General features: G+C 29.4%; 1 protein-coding gene and 2 non-coding genes across 3 annotated transcripts in view; 1 reads left to right on the top strand and 2 right to left on the bottom strand.

The window, feature by feature from the left end:
* The window catches only part of LOC132949232 (nephrin-like), a 354,694-nt gene that overhangs the window by 262,992 nt on the left and 67,119 nt on the right, over positions 1 to 24,583 (top strand). The gene's annotated exons all lie outside the window — the stretch shown is intronic.
* Positions 6,786 to 6,858, bottom strand: Trnav-cac (transfer RNA valine (anticodon CAC)). Its single transcript has one exon. It is a non-coding gene; the product is annotated as a tRNA-Val (tRNA).
* On the bottom strand, positions 7,528 to 7,600 carry Trnav-uac (transfer RNA valine (anticodon UAC)). Its single transcript has one exon. It is a non-coding gene; the product is annotated as a tRNA-Val (tRNA).

Here is a 24,583-nt window from a genome sequence, read left to right as displayed (position 1 = left end):
CTTATTAATAAGTTAAATTATTGTTAGCTTCATAAAATAAATTGTAAATTGTAAACAAAAATACAATATTATAAAATTGGTGATTTAATCGAAAACTAATGATTATAGAATTTATTGTTGTAACTTATAACTCAAAATATATTATTGTTCATTTATCCATAACTTTTATTATTATCATTCACTATAAAAGTATAAACAATTACATTTTAAAAAAAGGTGGACATTTGGGTACCGCTCTGCTGTACAGTAGTTTTAATGGATGTGTTATATTTGAATACAATGATAAACCATTGTATAAGAAAAACGATTCTGAATGGTTAGCGTAGTCCTTATAATATTATTATTTTTTATTTGTTGTTATGGTGATATACAAAGCATTAGAAATTAAAATTCCAATATTAGCGGTTTTTCGTAATCTGTCAGTAGTTTTTCTCGACGCTTTCTAAAACTACTTGGAATTTTCAATTTTGACCGTCCAAAAGTACCAATTAGGTTCACTTTTCTATCAGAAAAAATACTAATCTCAAAAATCAAAGCATGCTTACTATCCGAAATTTTGCTGACAGGCAGAAAAAAAACACACATTATTGTAAAACAAATACATTATTTCACCCCGCTCAGAATCTAATATTAAAATTCACTTTAAGCTATTTATACTGTGGACCTAATCACACCATTCTATGGTACGTCGGTATTGACTTATAAGTAGAGTTAGGATGTTGATAACCTAAAAATGCCCTAAAAAAATGCTAAAATGCCCTAAAAACTCCTAATTACTAACTTAAAAATCATCAAAAAATCTACTTAAATAAGTGAAAAAATATAATTTAAAAATAATCATTTTTATTACAGACATGGGTGTGATAATGAGTATCAGAGTAATTTAAAATGTGAATTGTTATATTAATAGACAATAGTTTACAGTTAAATGTTAAGAATTATTTACAATTATTAAAGTATATATGATCGGAACTTGTGTTTTATAAATGTATAACACGCAAACGGTAAATTAAATAGGTTCGTGATAAATTTAATCACAACAAAATCCCCACAATAAAAGTCAAAACATAAAATGTTTGAATATTATACAAATTTTCTTTAAAATCTAATATTTGAGAAAAATTACCCCACAATATTGTACAAAAACTACAAAAAATGTACATAAAATATGAAAAAGTATACGAGTTTCACAATTAAAATAACAATTTACAAATTATTATGAAACGTAAATTGAAATGTATCTCGAATAATTGATTATTATAAAAGTCTTCACAACGATATTTCCTTTTTTAAGAAGGTATCTGTTACATAAAAATCACATATTAAAATAATATAATGAATTTTTTTAATAAAATATATTCATCATTGAAGGAGGAAAATGTATGATCAACCTGTCGGCTGTGGAATGATAAAGCTTACATATTTCCTCGGGTACTTATGAAACCATCTCAGTAGATTTAAGTATTTTATTTAAAGTTCACGTAAGCTGAAAATAAAATTGTGTTACTAACGCACTCAAACACAAGCTTTATTTTTTGTCTAGAAAGACTTTTTTTCCAAATAGTTTATACAAGTGAAACAAATATCAAAATGTTAAACGAAATAATTTTTATTCACGTACAAGATGAGTTTATATAAAACTGAACAACGCGTTATTTCAGAGTTGAGAAGATATATTAATAATTAATACCACAAAGAAACCCTAATTCTATGTCTGTTTTATACTTGGAATTTCTTCAGGAGAAAAAAATATAACACCAAAATATTATGAAAACTAAAAGATGATTTTATAAAATATACTGTTATCGCACACTATAATTATTGAACTCGAGAATTGAGATGGTTTATACATTGTTAAAACTACAAAGTACAATATTTATTATGGTATAGTATTTACAATTTATTCAAACATTTTTAACGCAATGTCTATCATATCTTAGATTCTATAATTAAGTCGAAACGGGAAAGAGCACTGAAATAATATTCGTTTTTATGATTTTACTATATATAGTCGTTAGGTACTGTTATACGTTTATACACTCCGGTATAACTTTATAGGGTAATTAATCAAGCATGCATGCTCACCCTCATTTCATCCTTTAATATTATGCATTAATTTAAATTCTGATGTCTGGAATATTTATGATTACTTAATACCACGTGTTTAAATTAGCAGGTACCTATCTATATTTTGTGTGCCATTTTATAAGGACTGTGTTGGTACAAACTAATTTTTTTATGCTAACTATTCCCTTTTTATTGTCAGGTATTAAGCATATCATGATTCGTATAATCGTAAACATAGTTTAAACAAATTAAAATGATAACATTTTAGAGTTCGCATGCTTGGCGAATATATGGAGTTACTTTTTAAGCTTTCTCACTCTATTTGTATGCTCAATCAATCTAGATATAATCAAATCTTGATTTTTGGAAGTTTCAATAATACATTTGAAGACCATATTTACGAATACTTGAGATTTTTTGTACCACTTAAGAATGGTCATGTGACAATACAAACTTCAGTTTTTCAAATAGAAACTCCCCTTTTTCACTTTTAATTATTCTGCAGATATGCTTAAAAAATCACACTGTGTGTTCAATTTAATAATATAAAACACAAGCCATGATAAATTATTACATACTGTATTATAGTGTATAAATTACTGTACATATTTTACATAGTACGTACCTACTGATTTTACCACTACACATGGAATGCGTTTTATGTATAATTCTTATATATGTATAATGTACCTATAAAGGGAGCCGTCATATGCATTTCGATTTGATTTTTAACAATGGTATAATGGCGATGATATCAATGTTCATATGGATAACACAACATGTTATAATGTTTTCCCATAACCACGGACTAAGATATAATGGACTGGGAACGAGCAGCTTATCAGTGGCCTCGAAAGTACAAGAGGCAAATGCGAGGGGTCGCAATCATAATTGAGAGTTTACAGCGCCATCCGTATAAAACGCGGACTGAGATACAAAATTTGACGCTAAATAAAACCACTGGTAGCGCTGAAAACATTCAATTTTGAGTGTTGATGATAACAGAGGAACCTTTTACGGGCTGTCCCCCGTCACCCGCCCACCTTGTCGTTTCCAGTCCATTATATCTTAGTCCGTGCCTATAACTATAGGAATGAATTTGGCGACTTTCTATATCACGATCATATTTTGATTAATACATTCCATGTATTTAGTTCAGTGGATTTTACACATAAAATATATCTTTGCGTAATAAACGCATATTATTATGGTTATTATTTTAGTTTCCTACTTTGTTATAAAGTGTAATCTTCAGAAATTGCAATTTGCAATTAGATTGGCCGCTGGATTCGTTGTAACAAAATCAAGATGGAAAATTACGAGTTTTCCAGGTTAGTTTGTATCAGTACCTACGATCGCAAGTCGCAACCGTCCCCTTATATAATAATAATATGTATAGTATAAATATATATATATATATTATATATTCAAACGTTTGATTATATATCAAATTGACGCTCTATCGGACCGAATGTAATTGTGTCGGCGACTCGGCGGTGGTGGAGTGTAAAAGTTAGGCCAAAAGGTTAGGAAATCGATGGGGATTAGTAGCCAGCCATAATTTTCGTACACCGCTCGTTTTAGACAAGACCCACAAACACAAAAATACAAAAATATGGGTACGCAAGGGGTCGTAAAAAGATAAACGTCGACCGATTTTTGTTTGTTTTCATAGCGTGTAGTGTCAAATTACCGCAAACTGACAATTATCTGCTCGTATATCATCTGTTTATTATTTAAACATAGTGATTCTATTTAAACGCATAATGTCATGCATTATCCAGATCAATATTTTTCTGTTTTAAAACATAATAATAATATGTTCTTATCTGCAGGTTAATTGATGATTAAAAGTATTAATTATACAACACTGAATGTTTTCGCAAATAATACATTTTTTTAGAATATTTAATGACAATAAAAAAAAATATTATATAAAACCAATAACTTATTTGTATTAATTTAATCAAATTCCTTAAAACATATTTAAAAACATTAAAATGGATTAGTGAAAGTTAGTTCGGCGTTAATTATTGGGTCACATTTATTTGGTTATAAAATATGATTGTGTATAAATATAAAATTTTAGGTAAAAATATAGAATGTAGAATTTAAATCGGAAAATCTCGTTTTACACCGCGATCTTCATATATTGATAATCCATATGTTCCACAGAAAAGAATAATAACATAAAAACTAGGATGTATAGGTAGGTAATGCATTTGAATCGAAAGTCATTAAATTATTATCGTCCATTAAAACATTTCGCGTAAAATGCAATTTTAAAACCAGAAAAATCTCAAAGTTCCCCCACTAGGTAAATGTGAACGAATATTACATTATTCTATATATTTATGTAATGTTATGTATTATGCACACTAAATCTCTGTGGGGGATTCCGTTGGCTTTTCGTCGCCACGAATTCTTTCGGCTCTCTGGCCACCTCATGTGTACATTATGCTCCCTGGAGAAGTGGCTGTGTTACAATAGTATAGGTACAGTCCAGTGCAAAAACGTCGGCGCTGTATATAACCGTAAACGAAAAGCCGAATATATTTTTATTTTACGTCCTATATGTCCTGTATATGTATATCCATCCACACGCAGACGCATGTTCGATGTAATAAATTATTAACGAAATGCCCAAGACTACACTAGCTGAGTGCTCTGCCATCGGGACGAATCGTAATATTGTATTTCGGGTAGGTACCTATACGCGTAAAGTTTTATTATTATTATTATTATTTTTTTTTTTTTAGTACAGTTTATGTTTTTTTATACATATGTGTACCCATATATTATGTGTACGGTACGTACTTTGAGATTGTTTAGCGGAAAAACGGTAAGCGTATAAAACGAATACATTAATGCTGTTACTTTTGAAAAATTTTTTTTTATTTGGAGGGTCGGATAAAAAACGTTTTTATGGCATTAATTCGCTTTTTCTTATTGACATTTTTCCGCGCCAACAATCCGAGCACGTCCCCTCTGCCGTCAGCCGATTGTCATGTAATAATAACTTCCATCGAAATCGACTGCAGAAACTACCATAATTATTATTATTATTATCATACCATATTTTAATAATATTACTATTATTACTATAATAAACATTATATTATAGCGGAACTATGCACTAGTTGAACATAATTTCATTACGATATAATAAATTATACATTTCGAACGGACTAAACGTGTGTTTATATATTATATATTATTATGAAATTATACTGACATGACAAAATCAAGTTACAGATTGTATTGTAACTTAAAAAAAAAAAATTATCAACAAAACTGTGTAAACGAATTTATTGATTTGAAATAAATTTTTTCATAAAAGTGAAGACTCACAGATATTATTATTTCATGGTTTGCGTATAATAATTGTTAGTGTCCCACTGTCCTTTAACGTTGACTTGCAACAAAAAAATTGAATACTAAAACACATTTTGTTGCATCCAAGGGGAACGATTTTTATTTTAATGTACCCGATGTACATATTTGCAATAATATACATGAATGTGGTGTGTGTGTGTGAGTGTAAAGACGGTAGAAAAAGGTAGAAAAAATTGGTAGAAAAACGGTAGAAAAAAAATAAATTGTACATCGAAATTCAATCGCACAACCCTTTTAATTATTTAATTATAAAATAAATAAACTGCTGATAACATAGTATAGTCATATCAAAAATGCAGTATGACTCGAGTGTGTGTTGTTTTGTGCGTTTAGCAAATGTGTCTCTATAAAAAAAAAACAGCTGTTACCATAAAAACAAGTCTGATCAAAAAAAAAATGTATTATTTGCCATTTTATAAGTGTTTTCATTTGTATTGTTAATTAAAACTACATTCCCTTCATTGATTCAATTTTTTTTTACATATATTTTTTTAATCGACTATCATTTGCAATACAAAATAATAATTTAGCACGCAAAATAAATAATTATACCGATACAAATACCTAGGTATACGTATAATGTGTAATTTGTTGGTACTTTCGATTAATGATTATTACTAAAATGTTACTAATAAAAATAATTAGTAGATATTCATTTGATATGTAGGTTATATTTTATTCCATTGAAGTTACAGCTAGAGTACACATAAATTGCGATATTTTTTTTATTAAGAGTTGAAATAGTGGAAATGTCCAAAAAAATACGTGATTTCGAATAATTAACATTGACTACAAAGTACAAAGTAGCAAACACAATACAATAGTATAATCCACAATATTGTTTTATAGAACTTTTCACTTTTGTCATTAATTCCTATAATAAATAAAAAAAAATATGTTATGTAGGTAGGTACATGAAAAAAAAAAATATTAAAAACTAATCTGAGTATATAAAACATTTTTAAAAAAAACGATAATATTAATAAATTATAAATTAATATATACCCGGAACTCAAACCGTTCATTATCGCTGGAATAGATTAGGTCCCGAAGTAAAGAAGCACAACACTGCAGTAAAATCAATACGTTCCTCTTTCCCCATCCAGCATAAAATAATTTATTTTAAAACACATACATATTATAATATTATTTAATATCCGAATATAATATGATGAATAATAATGAAATATATTTATGTTTCTAACGTATACAAATATTTCGACTTTTCCGGGGATGGTAAAAAAACTACGTAATATTATTAAATAAATTAATAAACACAATATTCATAAGTTAAACATTTTATTTTTATAAAACTCACAAAATGTTTCCGCCCGGGATCGAACCGGGGACCTTGTGCGTGTGAAGCACACGTGATAACCACTACACTACGGAAACCACATGCTTGTTCAGGCGATTCCATAAGCAATTAAACGCAAAATAATTATGTCTGTGCCCGGTGTTTTACTTATAATAGGTACCTTATATTTAGATTTTTATTTTTAATTTTTAATTTGGTATTTTATAAATTCATACTTACCTATATGTTGGTTTGCGGTGAATGACAGTTGCTGGTGGCCGCATGCGTTTTACTTCGATGACATATTATTATTATTATCATAGGTATTATTTTTTTGATTGCGTAGACGGTAGTAACCATTGACCTAAATTGGCTATTATAATAAGTCGATGGTAGTTATCACCGACCTTCTGAAAAACTTCTGTTCGGATAATAATTGTTGGCACTTTGTTAGGTATTTAGTATTTACAAGTTACAACAAGAACTTAGGACTGTGTTTAACTACAGGCTCATAGTAAACATTTATGCTTTAAAACGAAAAAAAAACAAAAATTGATTACTTGGACATTTTTTTTTTAATGTTAGTGTCACATTATTATAATACATTAATACAGCTATACCTATAGCTTCCAATTAAACTTGGTAATTGCGTATTATACGACCTATCACAATATAAATATGGTGAAAATATTAATAATAATAAAAAATTGGTTGATTTTATGATTTACGCGGAAAGACATATAAAATGCAAAAAAAGACGATTCCTGTGTTTCCGCCCGGGATCGAACCGGGGACCTTGTGCGTGTAAAGCACACGTGATAACCACTACACTACGGAAACCAGATATTAAATCAAAAATTTTAAGAGTTTTTAATAGTTAATAATTATTTTATATCTGAGTTGTAATGAAATTAAAATTAAAATTTATGGTACACAAACTGTCTTCATAAAATTCGTAGAAACAAATTATACAGGCGATACCACGGTACCTACACGTAAATGTAAAATATTATGTTACTAAACACAGTATTAAAGTTAAAATGTATAGATATAATATTATGGATTTTATGTAGGTACCCATAGGATTGTTATGGATATTGGGTAATAACAACGTTTATACCAAAAGTTATAATATTGCACAACCAATAAATTAATGTTTTTAAGTACGTTGCTTTGTTGCTTATTATTGTGATCTAGACATACTACATACTATATAATTTTTTTGCTTACCGACATCATAATATAACACATTTTTATTTACAGTTGAAATATAAATTTATTTTTAGTAACTTTTAGATTGATTAATGTTACTTGACGTGGCGCTAACCCATAATCAGTGTTTGGTAGAAATGAGTTCCAAAAGGAACAGATTCCTGAAACGAATTCCTTTTTATAAAAAAAGAACGAAAAAATGAACTAGTTCTTTTTTTCAAGGAAAAATAACAAAATTGTTCGTTCCTTTCTAGTTCCAATAATTTACACAGATAATTATGTAAATAATTGAAATTAAGATATATTTTTTTGATGTGTATAATGTATATTGATAATTAGTGATCGTTATCGGGTATCGACGTTAAGAGAATCGACATACGTTGGCAAACAATTTAATTTTGAAGAAAATCTAAAAATAGAATTTTTAAATATAATGTACCTACTTGGCTACTTGTAAGTTGTAGTTATATATTATAATTAAAAACTAAAAAAGTATGCATATGAAAAAAAAACATAAGAGATTAAATAAGAATTTTTATTATATTTGGAACTAAAAAAGGAACTCGTTCACTTTCCAAAGGAACGATTTTTTTTTTTTTTTAAGGAACTTGTCAAACACTGGCATACTCACTAATGTATTAGTTGAACTTTTTAATATGATGTAATGTAAATTACACCAGTTATTTTTTAACATGACAGTGAGACTTTCCGAATACTCGAAAGCGTTTACTTTATAAACAACATATTTTTTTCTATGATACAATTTCCAACCTTTTCCTTTCACTTTAAAAAAAAATAGTACCTAAATAATTGTAAACAATATCAAAATATGCATGGCTATAGAAAATACAAAGAATGGCTAATCACGTGTTAGTCGCTAGCTTCACGCGTCTCCATATTAATAAAATCGTGCATAGGAAACACAACTTAAAAAATATTTTGAATAATAATTGTATATTTCTAGTCCGTATATGTATATTATAATACAATATTAACATGTATGTAAAATAATAACCTAAAGGTATTAGGTATAGTACTATTATGTCCTTAGATCTTATTATTATGATAACCTAATTGTATGATATTGGGATGGTATATGAAAATAACTTATAAGCTTTTAATTTGAGTGAAGATGTTTTAAAAATAATTTTTACTTAATATTTTGATCGAAACTAAAAACTAACTTAGTTAGTAAAAAACAATAATTAACTTTTCCTAGTTGATAGACCAATATTGCACAATTCGAGTGCCTACCTACCTAGACCTATAACAATAACATGTGAGAATTAAAAATTAAATGAATGTGTTCTATAGGTATCCCAATAATACTAAAATGTATACTTGAGTATGTTGGATATAAAGACGTTTCATATAAGTCCCGATGCTGTTATTGAATATTGACTCCAAATCTGCAATTAACATTTTAAATGCAAAAATATTATTTATTATCTCGAAACCGAAAAAAATTCACTCTATAATAAATTGACCAGTGTAATATTATAAGTTTTTAATTTTAATTATTTTAGTATATAGTATATTACATATTAAATATTTTATGTAAAATGTTTGATTCAATGTTGATGAAATTAGATTGGACAAAAACATATTTTTATATACCTGAAGTTAAAACTAAAAAGTAGGTAAGCACAATTGGTTCACTAATCGTAAAATATAAGAAGTACAATAATTGGTAAACACTTATCTTATCTTAAAAAATAAATTGTATTCTAATTTTATTCTAAATTTTATTCAACTGGGCACTGCTACATTGCCCATTGCTCATTTTCTCTATCTCATGTACTATAATCTCTTAGATTTTATATTGACATTATATATTATAATATATTGTCACAGAAAATAAATAAGTTATTATAATTTATAATTGGATACAATTTTAGGCCTAATTAGACTATTTTATATGTCGTAAAAACCATCCAAATAACTGTGTTAAAAATCTATGCAGTTTACATTTAACGGAGTTTAAGAATATGTAAATTCCCGGGCAAAGCCGTGCAGGATCAGCTACTACATGATGTATTGAAAATTATAGTTTAAACATAGGATTTTATGATTTATAAATATGACATTATTTATTAATTGACTCTGCATAGGTATTCTGTTTTATAGTGAACAATAAAAATAAATATGAAAGCAATTTTATATGTTTTTTCGTGGCCAATAATTGTGAAATTATCGACAAAAAAGTAATATCATAAGACCCAGCATATTATCTACTGCAGTGAATAAACGGACCAAATTAATTATGGATTATTTTTAAGTTGGACTTTGGAGTGGACTTATACAACGTATATTATACGTATTCAAATTGGTGACGATATACATGTTATATCTATTGTCATTTGAAATGTACTTAACCGTGATTTAATCCAATATTCCAATCGTTATTGTCTTATAACGTATAGGTTATCATTATGTTTTATTTTGATTTGTTTCAAATAAAGAGTTGTGTACGCGCAGTATAGGTGTATAGTATTACCTGTCCGCATTTAATAGCATTAATTATTGAAATAAAAATCCCGATTAGCATGGCTGAAAAATAAATGTCTATTATAGGTTGGTAGGTAGGTAGGTATGGTAAAAACTTCTGGCGCATAAATTCATTTCGTTATCATATTTGTAGGGCTTCCTTAATTGTAATTCGTCAGTGCTTGAACCATGACTATATAATAGCAACATGCGGGAAAGGGGAGGGGAAACCGCAAACCTATTTAAATAAAAATAAAATACACTATAGATACTATATACGAATATATTATAATATGCAATGTGCACGGGAATTTCGAGAAACCCTATATTTTTGCACTATAATATACTTAATACGCATATGTACTTAATCGAAAGACTATCGTGAAGGGGTTGGGAATGGAAGCGTTTGCCGCCAAACGCGCATGGACCGAATCCAAAAACGATACGCCATTACGGCACGCAATAATAATAATATAATATGTATTTTATGTGATCGTCGTAGTCGGAGACATGAATCTTTGAGGGGGTATATTATTATTACAGCTGCTGATGTAATATCATATCATCATGTACACAATATATCGACACCCTGCAGTCGCGAACCCAATAAACGGTTTTAAATTTGTTTGAGAATTTATTTGTTCACTATAATGTAATATAATGTGCAACACTGTACACAACACCTACCCAGTATATTATTATTTTTATTATTATTATTACATACTGTTATTATTATGTAGACGCCGTCGTCGGCTCGTGAACGAAAAAAAAAAAAAAAACGCATCTCCCGGCATTACAATGTAATATTATGAATATTAAAAACGATACGTTTTAATAAACACACTCGTTCAATTTATGTTGTATACTTGTATATATCAGCTGTATAATAATGTGTACAGCGCCATAGAAGACTGTTTATGAATATATCGCTGTACACACATTATAATAATATAATATACGGTGTACGTATCAAATAATATAAATAATAATAATATACGCATATTGTTATATCACGCGCTGTTCTGCGATACGATCGGGCCAGCGCATGCATGCATTTATACATATTATTATTATTATACGACGGAAATAATAATAATCTGAACGGACGCGTGTAATGCACTAGGCAAATCGGATGGTAAAATATTATTAATATTGACGGCGAAAAAATTATTCGCGCTTATACCTACCCAGTACTAAGTGCACCACGCGTGTGTATCACCACTGTACCCGCACTGCACCTTCACTGCACTCACACACTCGTATTACTGTAAACGCGCATATAAACGAATTAATAAAAACAGAATATTATCATACGAGTCGTGCAGGTACCTCCTATAATATCATATCGTTATGTTTATTATATAATATGATAATAATATTACATCGTCATGCACACGATATTATTATACACGTAGGTGGTATGTAATGTCATTGCAACGTTTACGCGTATTATATTATCGCTCCAACCAGCCGTCCGCGATTGTGTATTGCACTAATTGATATATTATTATTACGAGGTTCTCCGGTAGTACATCATAATAATATTGTTATTATTACTTTAGTCCCGGCCGCAGTCGAAGTCCTCCGCCACCTCTTCCGGTTCCGGAGAAACGGTGTACGTTTTAAGTGGTTTTATATTGTACATTATTATCGTTGTGTGTTATTACAATATATTATTATTATTATTATTATTACTATGTTGTGTTTCAGTGGTAATATATTACGATGACTGATGTGTTATGCGTACAATATACCGCCGCCGCGTGGATTGATGTATTATGAGATATTATGCGATGTGCGCGCGATCGATTCAGACGAGCGCGAATCGTCTATTATGTGATTGCGTACAGTGCAGTGCCGTATTTAGGTTTTTGTCTTGTGGGGGGGATATTATTTTATCCAGTGGTCCCGCGCTTAAAGTTGGAGGCCTTGACTTAGCACTCCGAAAACTTTTGCGTACTATATACACTATACAGCCTATGGGGAGGGGGAGAGGATTGATTCCCTTGACCCCCCGTAAATAGTTTAACTGAACAACCTTTTTTTTCAATATTTTTTTGTTTTAACGTACCTATGTAGTTAAGCATACTGAAAACGATGGGGAAGTCTTTTTGGAAGTTTCATATTATACACCCGAAGTGGTCTGCACTCACTTGGACAATTAAAATCGAAAACATCCCTCGACTTGTTATGTAAAACCACTATAGGTGAGGTCAGAATATTATTTTTGCACAATAATTTTTAAAACATTGATTTAACTGGGTTACAAAAAAAAAAAATTGAAAATTCGTTAACACAAAACACCGAACATCGTTAACATTGTAACTTGTAAGGCTATGCCATAAAAACTAATGATTTCCGGTAATTGATTTTTGCAACATCGTTATTGACTGGTTGTAATAATACATATTGTATATCCTATGCATTTAATAGGAGTCCTAAAAAAAATTTAAAAATTCGCGTGGGCGCAAACTAGATTTATAACGCTAAACTTAACAAATATTTTGTTTGAAAAAAATGTCTAACCAACCAAAAAGGGTGGGGGGGGCTTTCTCAATAATTCCCGACCACGCTTCTGGTTATACAGACAACGAGGAGATCATTTTTTTTTAAATAAAATGATGCGCGCGCGTACAACATAATATATAATAATATTATAAATTGTCATGAGCCGCAGCCGGAGAGCTTTTTGCGAAAAGCATTTCATATATTATTATATAATATTATATAAATAAATAACGATAATATATATGGACGGCGTCGATCGGGCGATAAGCTCGTTATTGGACTCGTTGCCAGCTATACATAATAATAATACACGTATTTATATATATATATATAATATAACGTTACATGTTTTGTGTATTGACGGCGCGTTTTGTACGTGTCTACCACGCGTATATGGTTTTCTCGCTGTTTCAGACCATATTTTTTTATTGACGATTTTTATATATATATATATATAATATATAATATATATTCGTTAAAATAATACTCTGTACGGTTGTACCCACACATTTGATATGTGTTCGTGCCCTATAATACTGTTACTCTAACTCTTCGCGCTCCGCCAAAATTCCGCCCATAAAATACGTCATGTACCTACCATTATATTACAGCGTGAATTACTACATTATAATATTTATAACGAGAGGCGCGCGTGGCAGTCACCAGCTATATTACTATTATTACATAAACGATCGCACGAACAAAATTCGCGGGGGAACTTGACACGAATTAAAGAAGTCGATTTGAATCGAGTCACTTCGTTTTATCATGTGGTGTTTAAATGGTGTTAGTTGGACATTATATGAATAATGTACCTATTGTGTAGTTTAATGTATATTATACAGAATTGTTTACCAAGCGTGCTCGCTGCCATAAAATAATGCATTCGTTCAAATTCCAATTTTTTTTTTCAAATTTAAAATATATATTTAAAGACCATATTTTCAAATTCTTGAGATTTTTGCACTACTTTAGGAATTTCTTAATGACTTCTGTTTTTTTCAAAGAAACCCCTCCTTCCAGGGCTTATTCTAAGGATTTGTATCAACTGCATTTTAGCTTTAAGATGCAATAATATTAAATTTAGGAAGAAATAAAATAAACATTCATGTTCAAAATATTTTATTTTAATTAATGTCCTCTTTACTTTTTGCATAATATTTATATACATAACATATATCACAATATTAAAACATTCTTTTTTATTTTTTTGTTCAGTATGCTCTTCAGATTTTCTTTTTGTTGCTTCCATAAATATCCTACTAAACCATTTTTTATCTTTGGCTTTAGGTGTGTCTTTAATGAGGCGTTCATTTTGGTTTAACCATTTTTGAACTGCTGGTTTTGGGTCCCAATTTTGAAGGGCAGGCAAATCTAAATCCTTACCCAAAACGTCAAATACATTTCTAATGTTAGCATCAAAATATTATTGACATTGATTTTAACTAAATTATTTAATCAAAACATAACCCCGGAATGCTGTGCAAAATTTTCGTATAGTTTGTTACCTACATGATTGGTTACGTTGCCTTATACTCTATATAAGACAGTATATAGGTTATTTTCTAAAAAAAAAATATATTTTACTGTAATGAAATATTTTCCAGACCAATTGCAGACCATTTAGAAAATCTAAATCTAATACTTATCTGCATTTAATACCGTTAAATGTGGGACACAAATATTATATGTTTAAGTAGTGTTATAATAATAATTAATAATAAAATTATTATATTGAGCTATATCTTTTTACTCCATATTTATTTATTTTTTTTTTATTATTGAACTTAAGACCGGTGACTATGGTCATTATTAGTTTAACTCCTACACTCTACAGGTTATAAACTGTGGTCGGTAAGGTTGGTACGATAATGCATTGTTATGGTAGGTAAGCAACACGTGTGTGTGTGCGTGTGGCTATAGTTACTACTGCGAACCTGGGTCGTCACCCATCCGGGAACTAGTAGTAGCGGGCGTTACTTACTCTCAGTCACATTGCGAAACTGGGAACAGCCAACACCCCTCGCCAAGCCACTTTTTGAAATGATTAACATACCGTTAATGATCTGTGAATAATATTCATGCAACGAAAATATACTAAACATTGATATTAATAATACTAGATTAATTTGAATCGCTATATTTTATGCAACTCCAATAATATTATGTATATCTATTAAATATATTCATACAAAACAAAAGCTTTTGTACAATTTTTTTTAAATATTTTGAGTCAATCAAGTTTTTGTCGAAATTAAGCTTTCAACACTGGTTAGAATGAAATGAGAGTGGATTGCCTTAACTAGTAATAATATCATTACTAACTACTACTCTTAATGTCTACACTTCTACAGTCCATGAAGGTCTTTGGCTTCCAAAACAATATTCTTCTCCGCTCATCACATTTCTCCAGTTCCGTATCCCTAACTGCTGTAGATCCTTCTTAACCTCATCTATCCATCTGATTCTTGGACGTCCTTGTTAGTGATGGGCACTAGGGCTCTACCGAATAGTTTGTACAATCGATTGTTATTTGATAGTTTAAAAATCAACCGAGTGATTTTTCGATTGAATAGGTATTATTAACCATCGATTTTTTTGAAAAATTATCGAGTAATACACTCAATACTTTCCTTTTAGTAGCTGCACATGTCGTTTTAACTACCGATAGTTTTCATTCGGTAGTAAATAGTAATACACGTCTGTACGTCTAGTACCAACTAGTTTTGACTATCGAGTTTAAAAAAACAATCGAGTGATTTTTCGATATTATCGACCAAATTCGATAGTTTATAAAATAATTGAATAGTTAGATAGTTCAAAACAATCGGATAGTTCGATAGTTTTAACTCGATAGTGCCCATCGCTAGTCCTTGTCTCCAGGTTCTCTCCATTCTTGAATGTTATTATGGAAAATAATATACTACATTACTCACAGCTATGAATACATTAATTTTAGTATCTTACAATATTTCTTAAAATTAATCATGATATCTTACTTATTGTTGGATTTTATTTTTTTAATTGTCTGAATCTACACTTTAAACATAATATTTTAAAAGTTAAAATAATTTGATGGTATATAAAACAAAAATATACCTATTATTTTCTCTACCCTCTGTTTTAGAATATATTTTTTTAGTTTTTGTTTACGATAAAATATAATATTATAATTTGTTATAATTTATTATGTTTCATTGTATTTTATTCCAAACAATAAGCTTTAATATCGTATTATTCTGTCTCAATATAATTTTCGTTTTCCATTAATATAGTTCCTTAATCTGTGAGTAATTGCTTTCTCATAAATACCATTCATACGAATTGAAACACAAAGTTTGTCGTTTTCCATTTTGATTAATGTTCATTTTAACGTGAAAATATCTAACATTATATTCAACATGATTTTTTATGCATACAATAGTTAAAAAATTGTTTTTATTTGAGTTTAAATAATTTTGTAAATAAGTTGAACCATTTAAACTGTACTTAACATTATTATTTTGTATTTATGTAATGACTAGATGTTTAATATGTTTCATTTATTTACGCACAGATAGTCCACACCTGCAGTGGCGTATTTAGGTTTTTGTCTTGTGGGGGGATATGATTTTATCCAGTAGCCCTGCCTTAGGTTAGGACTACGAAAACTTTTGCATATAATATACAGTCTATGGGGGATTGATAAAACATTTTTATAGCCACACCCAAACCTACCATGCCTGTATTTCCATGTGTGTCAAATGTGGGGAAATTCCCACATCCATCTCCTACACATAATCACTGGTTCTCCTAGCAAAATGCTCTCTCTTCAAAGGACCATACCAACTTCAGACGATGTACAATGTACAACAAACTTACTCACAAACATAACAACACCTTAAACTAAAAACATTAACAACCACCGACATTCACATCCAACACCAATCCTGAACATGGTGTCATCAACAAACAGCCATTAAAACCCCAAAAACACCACGTTTGTATGCAAATGTAACATAGGATCACCAACCATTCAAACAAAATCCTACTCATATAAACAACAATAAAATCTCACATTTTAAATTCCTCGATCAGTTGTAATTCATTGCAATTTCTCTTACATATCTCCAAACCTCTGTCTTGTTATCTCTCACAAAAACCTTCACGTCATGAAGTGCCTCCAATAGATAGTTCCTTACATAAATTCTACTTCCTCTTTAAAAGATAGCTAATTTAATTTATTATATTTATTTTTTTTACTTAATATTATTTAATATTATTATCATTTGTGTTTTTTTAAAATATCATTATACAAGTTGTACAATTCTAAATAAAAAAAATAAAAACTAAAAAAACAATAAATGACGTGAGTATTAAATATTATATTAGTACGTTATTTACTATTTTATTGAACTTGATTTTATTTGATTACCAATGAAACCCATCAGAAAAAAAACGATGTGAATTGTATGTATTCCAAAATAAAGTAAACAAATATAATGAACAAATATGTCAAACATGTTTTTACTAATTCGTTTTTTTTTATGTTTTGTATACCACTAGTCCCTACAGCATTCATTGTAAAATCTATAGAATTAAATAGATTGGTTAACTTGCAAATTTTTTTTCCTTTACGAACATTATTGTGTGTATTTAAGTGCTTTGGTTATTTTTAATTGAATGCATTTAAAAAAAATAATATCATGCTCTAATAATAATATCCAACCTTCAAAATGAAATATAATAATTCAATATATTATCTGTCGTCTTGCGTATATAGGTACAGAAATTGATAAATTTAAATGTAAATTAATTTAATCTACCATTTGTAAAATGTAAATATCTCGTAATTTCAATGAGAATATTTTGTCAATTGTAAAAAATTACCTTAAACTAATTTAACCAACACACTTTTTGATTAAGTTTAAGTAAAATCATATTAGTTGTAATACGCAAAACAATTATTCGAAAATGTGTTGTTTTATGTGTGTAATGCGTGTAGTACCTACAACAATTTATGGCAGTAATTTACGGTAGGTAACTAAAATAATTACGACAATATAACGCAATTCGATCATTACGTATCGCATTACGTGTTTATCAATTATACTATTTCTGTCAAATATATTTTTTAGAACTTCCAGTGTCATTAGCTAACACGAAATGTCTCACACTTCGGTGAAATAATATTTATGGTAAGCATTAAGTACCTAAGAATTAGGATCCAAGAGGGAAAATAATTGATATTTTTGTTGACTTTTAAAATGCTTGAGGAATCGGTATTATGACAGTTTATTGCTGTATGTTATTTAAACAGTCTTATTTTACTTTTACAAGAAATTATAATGGGTGAATTGGTAAAACACTTTAAGAATGAGTAGAATTACTTAGTAAGTTAAAACGTTTCAATTGATTTGAACCGTAAGAATGTACAAAATCGGTCATTGTAAATGCAATTGTATATAGAGAAGAATGCATTTTATAATCATTCAAATCTGGGGAATATAAAGAAGCTACTATCTGTAATAAGTTACGAAGAAATGAAACAATAAGTAGAGAAAACAGAAGAATAATTGCAGTGACAAGGAGAAGTCTTTAGATGAAAAAAAAGGATATTTGGAGGATTTTACAATTTAACTATGATCAATAGTCGACTATAATATTATACTCTGTCGCCGTACATCCTACATATTATAAATTATATATTATTAAAGTCAATAGGTACCTACTTGGCGCAAACTCTGAAAAATATTTTAACGTATTTTATTAAGGTAAAGGAGTATAGAATATTAACTAAATATCGTAAATTATTGTAATATAACCGTTTGTATAAGCACACTGATAGAGTTTTGAGTATACCTATAATGTACCTACCTACTTAAGTATATGTTATGTGGGTGGTAGGCGTGCAATGCATAATTTAATACATTACAATTAAACGTGTTTCATAACTTAAACGAGTTGGTTAAATGATAAAATACGATCTGGAAGTTTAAATTAAATGAAACCGAAGATTAATTGTTGGACAGTAAATAATCATTACGGCACGCTGTATCTATATATAATGCTATATAATATATAATATTAGGTGTATAAATTATATAGATACAAATGGTTAAACTATATTATAAACATGATATGCCCTATCTGTGTATTGACAATTTATTGGTACAATAATAATTTTAAACCCAGCAGCTAAATTTTACTTTTTCGATTAAGGGCAATAACTCAGGACAAACAGCCCCCGTGGTAACTTAACAAAATATATTAGATATTTTATTTTTAGATAAATTCTTATAAATATCACAATATTTATAATGCTGGCATGTATAATAATCTCGATTAAACGAAAATTCTGGAAAATAAAAAAAAATATATATACGCATTATAGGTAGGTCGCAGTAATACTTATAACTGTAATGTTTTAACAGCATAAATAATTCAATGATTTCACCTGAACTACTATAATAATAATAATAATAACTCGCCTTACGCAATTGATTTTCGTATAATTTTTAACGTATTACTACTAGTGATGTAAAGAGGACATTTCCGACCCCTGGATATTTCCAAAAGAAATTTCCAAGAAAAAAATTGTATTATTTATTTTTGTTTATATTAATTTTCTTTTGATAAAATAGCAATATTGAGGTATTCTAACCTAACCTATTCTAACGCTCAAATATTTATTATTATTACCACTGTACTTAAAAATTATATTTAAAAATAAAATATTTAAATTAATATATTTTTTACATTATATATTTTTTAATGTTATGAAGTATACTTCAAAATTCGACGAATATTTCTAATTTTTACAAGCCTCCAATAAAAAAGTAAGCTCTAATACAATTTAATTTTTAAGTTTTAAGAAATGTGGGCTGAATATTAAATTATTATTAATATTATAATATAAAATTATTATGATTATTGTTTAATATAACCGATGCACTTAAGTTATAATATATAATAGTAAACTCGAACTACCTATGTACGCTCAAAATAAAAACATCGGAAAATAAAACATCGGAGAAGGAAGTACTGTTATTGTGGAGATTTCTTTATAATAATAATACGGCGTATCGAGTTATTTATTTCTATTATTATATGGGTATTTTTTTTTTTAACTTTAATATTAGTTGAAACACGCCACGAATCACGATACACGATGTACCTGTATACGTTCATCGGTAGTTTGGGTCAGATGTTATCGGTCGACACACCTCGTGATCACCCTTCCACCTGCCCACCACCCGATCAAAATTCAAACCTCCTGTATACCCCATTCGTCGGTCAGCTAATATTTAGAAATTATCGGCTCACGCACCGTATAACGACGTTTTGATTACTGCAATCCCGTCACGACACTTCCGCACTCATTATGCATAATATTGTATACATGCATATTTTGTAGCTATCAGCAGGCTGGTGTGGGAGAGGTGTGTGTAAGTTATATAATATAGGTTTACACCAACAATAATAGTTTTTTTTTTTTTTTTCATTAATTTTTTACCGCGAGGGCAGACCCTATTGAGTGTTACAGATACGCGTGGTAGAGGTTGATAAAACTACGCTCGGCGTAATATACCCACTTACGTAAATATATAATAATAATTATAAAATATACAATATGTTAACATTGTAATAATGTATTGGGCTAATTTGATGCACTACGACCACCTATATATATATATAGAACAAGTGAAATAATTTTAATTTTCATAAATCCAATATTTATTAGCAGGCCAATTAATCGTGTAAGCAAATATAATTTTTTGTTACATAGTTATTAAATACTTATTATATATTTTGTTTGAATTTAATAAAACCGCATTAAACGTAACTACACCAGGGAATAGATATACAGCCCATTAATAATCAAAAATTGTGGTTGAAATTATATTTTATAACTTACTTCTTTACTTTCTTGATATTGCTTGTAAAAATGAGCGATTAGCGTACAAGCTATAACTGTTAGGCGCCATAAGTGTTAAATAAACTATTGTGGCTAGTCATGATCAAAATGGTATTGATGTTGCCAGCTTTTCAATAGGTAACCCACCAGCGTGACCAAGCTTTTGCGGTTTTGCTAATTTTCGCCTTAAAAACGCATTTAGTTGTATATATTATGTATCTTATGTCAAGTTTATTTATTTGTAATGAATATAATAAGAAACTAGAAAATATTATTACATTTGATCGGCGATCTATGAATTATTGTATACTAGATAAGAAATAATTGGAAACAATGTAGTAACGAAAGTGTAATAGCTTCAGAAAACAAGAAGAAAATGTCCAATATCTCATACTAACTTCAACTACTTTATTTTGAAATCAATAATTTAATAATCTATATAGGTATGCATACAAATTAATCCCTAGTTCCCTTGGTCACTCCATAACTTGAGAACGCCTTGGCCGATTTGGCTGATTTTTTTCTGTTGTGTTCGTAATTATCAGGAAGAGGTTTGTATGGAAAACAATTTTAGGAAAATCCACCGGAAAGTAGGAAATGTGGACAGAAGAAATACAACAGTAAAGTGCATAGTGATCAATTAGTTTAAAAAAAAAATGCAAAATTAAAATTAAAACATTATTGAATTTATTTATGTTTGAATTGTAAATATATTTTATATTATATTATATTGTACTTTTAAAGTAAGTTATATCTTAGAGATAAAATAAAAATCCTAAAAGTTCTAGCCTTGTGTGATATAATAGGTATTTAATATTTTTAGCATTTTGTGAATGAAGCAAGGCTGCAAGACAAGGTGTAACCAAGACTAAGACCATTACTAAGATTGAGTCTACAAGTACAAGTAATACAGATCAAAACCAAGACTTGCATAGTCTTGGTCTTGAACTTGGTTTGCTAATCAGTCATCACTAAATTATGCATAGTTAAAAATAGGGCAATACCTTGTGGTATAACTACAAACGACGCTTCTGACAGGTACAAATAATATATGTGCGATAAAAAATCCGATTACATTAATAACCGACGATTTAGCAAATTTTCGTAAATGTAAATTCGTACTATTTTACCAGACATCGTGTTGAATAAAGATACAACAATAATATTTAATTTAATATATAGCTACTATATATTATACTTGGTAAATATAATGGTGAACACTCGTAGTGTCGATTAGTATTTTTTGTTTTTTTTTTTATTTATTTGTTGAAGCCACTATAAACAAAATGTTTCACGATTTTTCATCATTGTTGTTTTTAATTTCGAATGACATTCATATTTAGTTTCGAATTTTAAAACAGAATGTTTTTCCTGAGATTTTTGATATTATACCTAGGTCATTTAGAAAATAATTGAATATCGAACGAGCAATTAGTTAGTTATTTGTAGGTATTTTTAAGTTTAGAAATGTAGACCAAAAATTTGTGGAATAACCATGTATCACATCGTCACATTGACAAACGCTAACCAGCACTGTAAATAATTAAAAATAACACCTATATTAATAGCTCATTGAATATTCAAAATTCCAAAAAAATATTTTTTATGATGATCTAAATTTAATATACATACTATGTTGTATCATTTAAAACTAACACTATCATAATAAGATTATTAAAACATGGTAAAAAATATGATTTTTATTTCAAAATGTTGTTATAATATTATGACGGAGGACTTAAACTTCTGTAAAAATAAATTTTAAAATACGTAAATACTTTTGATGATGATGACTGAACACTGTTAATATAACCACCCTGTATAATATAACATAAATAATGTCATGGTATTATATATTATTATTATTATAATGCAGTATACCTCTATGTACGTGCGTCTTTCCACGCTCTTCGACACTGAAATACATTTCATCGTGCGCGTATATTATATGTACATATAGATATTACTTATACTACCCACGAACGACGACGACGGCGACGAAATTGAATTTATTATTCACCCGTTCGCCCGAGACCTTTAAACGAAACGGTAATCGTTGTATATTCGACGCCATACATTTGGTTTACGGCTAGACCTTAGAATGCGTCCCGACACAGATATGCACTTTGCCGGTCACCGTGCGTCTTTCGGGTGAAATATTATAGTGTTTTACATGTCGACCGTGCCAGTAATCTCACCGCGGAAAATCCCGACTGGTCTCGGTCGTTCACGTGTATCGTGCGATTTTACATCGAGTCTGTCTGTAATGAGCAAACTCCATAACTATTATAATATGTACCCACGAGTCCAGTGGCGCCGAATGAAATTAAAACTGACAGTTGAAATACCATAGTTGCATTGACCCGCCCACCACTTCAATAACGACTGTGAAACGGGCTTGACTAACTATACGTAAACGATTTAATGACATTCCTGTGTTTAACACGGTTACAGCGGAAAGACTATAGGACGTATACGGTAGGTATACCCCATTGATGTACCCACCTGGCACCCACCCATCCAATTTTCAGGACAGTCCAATTAAACTACCCGTAAACGTGTTCGGCGCTACAAAATAGGCGTGCGCAGAGTTTCAAGTCGGGTGCAGCGAACATTTTTACCGGCCAATTTTTTCATACAAATGGTCCATACGTACATGACTCGGGGAACGGTGGCAATAAAATGAATATCAGTGTACTGCATATCGCCTGTATCGTTATATGACGGGACACGCGAAAAGTTTAGATATTTTTAGATTCCGATCATAGTTATACTAGATATTATATGGCATATACATCTTTAATGAATGTTAATAATATAATAATGTACTGTGGTCTGTGTGAAAGATAGACCAATTTAAACTGATAAAAGATTAGCTGGGTAATTCAATACACTTTTTGGAAAACTAACTTATTTTTTATCGAGCATTATACGGTGGCAGTTGGACAGTTGCACCTGTTCGGCCTTTACAAATCTATTCAAACCTTCGGGGGCAGCGAGAGCACACCCTGCTTTCCCTGTGCGCATGTCCTACAAGACATATTACCTATACGGAGCCCATGGCGAGGACCTTAGTGCGGTCAGACCATTGTGGTTTGGGGCGTACGTAAACTGTGTACTTTTTTCATGTATAATGCGCTCAGATTACATTGCTTAAAAATGTATAATGTAACATGTGTCCCGTTTCTTATTGTCGGTAGAACGTGTGATTGTAAGCCGTGTCTGAAACCTATTTTATACTTGAAAGTTCAATATTAAATTATCAAAGTTAAAAACTATGTAACAACATAAAAAAAATGTGATAAATTAGATTTTAGTAAATAAATATAAAAATGGTGAAACACCAATCAAACGATATTATATGTATCAATACGATATCCTAATTTTGTTTATCCCTGTACACTAAAATATTTTTTCTATTATTTTTTACACAAATATGTAATTTGTATTTATTTTTATTTATATCCTGTACGTATACTAAAATATTTTTTCTTAATCACTATTTATATCCTATTATAGTCAATAAATATACATACATTTTTTTCATTGTATTGTTTATACAATTTATACATACCACTTAACAGTTTTATATTTTATTGTATTAATCCATGGTGATAATAAACCGAGCGCCGTTTCCATAAAACATTTTCATTCTGGATAAAAAAAACCAGGGCCCAAATTACATGTGTGGTTTTGCTTTAACGTGTAAGTACTTGGGC

Source organism: Metopolophium dirhodum, chromosome 7, assembly GCF_019925205.1.
Source record: "Metopolophium dirhodum isolate CAU chromosome 7, ASM1992520v1, whole genome shotgun sequence".
NCBI lineage: Eukaryota > Metazoa > Arthropoda > Insecta > Hemiptera > Aphididae > Metopolophium > Metopolophium dirhodum.
Note: the sequence above shows the minus strand (reverse complement) of the source record. Positions and strands in the feature narration are given on the sequence as shown.